The following is a 1399-nucleotide window of genomic DNA, read 5'->3' as shown; positions in this document are numbered from 1 at the left end:
TTAATTATTCTCTCCCTCACACCACTCTCCCCCTGAAATGTCTCCTTGTACTTGGCCCGTAACAACAAGTCTATGAGTTACCTTATAGGTCAGGTCCAGGAACCATCTGTGATTCTATGATTCTGTAGAGAAAACAAAGCTGTTTGGTCAAGTATGCAACCCCTGGTGGGCAAGCGTTATTGTGGAGCACACACGTAGCTCCTTAACCTTCCCTCAAACTGTGGAAGGTCTAGGGCTTTACCCGACTCACAAGCTAACAAGTCAGCATGCTATAGTTTCATGGACGCTAGCAGAAACACAGACGCTTGAGTGCAAGACAAAGAACTTCGTTACAGCAATAGCCATAGCCAGAGTATCAGCATATGCTGGCTGAAGACTCAAATCCACAGGGCCACACACATGCCACAGGCTGTGTCATATGAGAGGAACCCCAAGCTTAGGGAACCCACATCTTTTATAGCAGGTAGTCTGCCTAACCTTTGCCCTAGAGGAAAACATTATCTTTATTACAGGGGTATAAACAAACCCACCCTTTGCTCTGGAGGGAGATGGTATCTCTATCTTCTAAAGATGTTCACAAAACACACAACCACAAAAAGACAGCCAAACAAAGCACGTCAGGTCGTCTGCTCATAATACATGAAGAAACAGGACAGACCCCTATGTCCCAACAATATCTAAATAAATAAAAATGTATACTTGTATTAATGGATTGGAAGACTTAATACTGCTAAAATGTCGATTCACCCCAAATTGAACTGATGATTCAACACAATCCCAATAAAAATATCAACAGGATTGTTTTTTTTTTTTGTAGAAGGTGACAAGCTAATTCTCAAATTCATATGGAGTGGCAAAGGACTCAGAAACATCCAAAATGACTTTGAAAAAGAAGAACAAAGTTGGAGGACTTACACTACCTGACTTTAATATTTATTATAAAGCTATCAAGATTTATTATCAAATGTAGTATTGGCAGAATGATATAAAAATGGATTAATAGAACAGAGTCCAAAACTAGAGCTTCACATATACTGCCAATTGATTTTCAACCAAGGTGCAAAGGGAATTCTTTAGAGAAAGGAGTCTTCAAAACAAATGCTGCTAAATCAACTAGATAGGTTTATGCAAAAGACAATCCCCCCCTCAAAAAAATCCACCTCTCATCACATAGAAATATTAACTCAAACCAGATCATATGTACTCGAAACTATAAAACTATTAGAAGAAAACCTTTGTAACCTTGATTTAGGCAAAAATTTCTACACCAAAAGCATGATTCAAAGAAGAAAAAGAAAGTAAATTTTACCAAAATTAAGATCTTCTGCTGTTCAGAGGACGTTCTCAAGGGAATGAAAAACACGCCACAAACTGGGAGAAAACATTTTTCCCACATATC

General features: G+C 38.5%; 1 protein-coding gene across 2 annotated transcripts in view; it reads right to left on the bottom strand.

Annotated features, from left to right (window-relative positions):
- HSF2BP (heat shock transcription factor 2 binding protein) overlaps nt 1–1399 on the bottom strand; it is a 163425-nt gene that overhangs the window by 66090 nt on the left and 95936 nt on the right. The window lies entirely within an intron of this gene.

Source organism: Propithecus coquereli, unplaced genomic scaffold (assembly GCF_000956105.1).
Source record: "Propithecus coquereli isolate 6110/MARCELLA unplaced genomic scaffold, Pcoq_1.0 Scaffold860, whole genome shotgun sequence".
Taxonomy (NCBI): Eukaryota; Metazoa; Chordata; class Mammalia; order Primates; family Indriidae; genus Propithecus; species Propithecus coquereli.
This window is presented reverse-complemented; position numbering and strand designations above follow the sequence as displayed.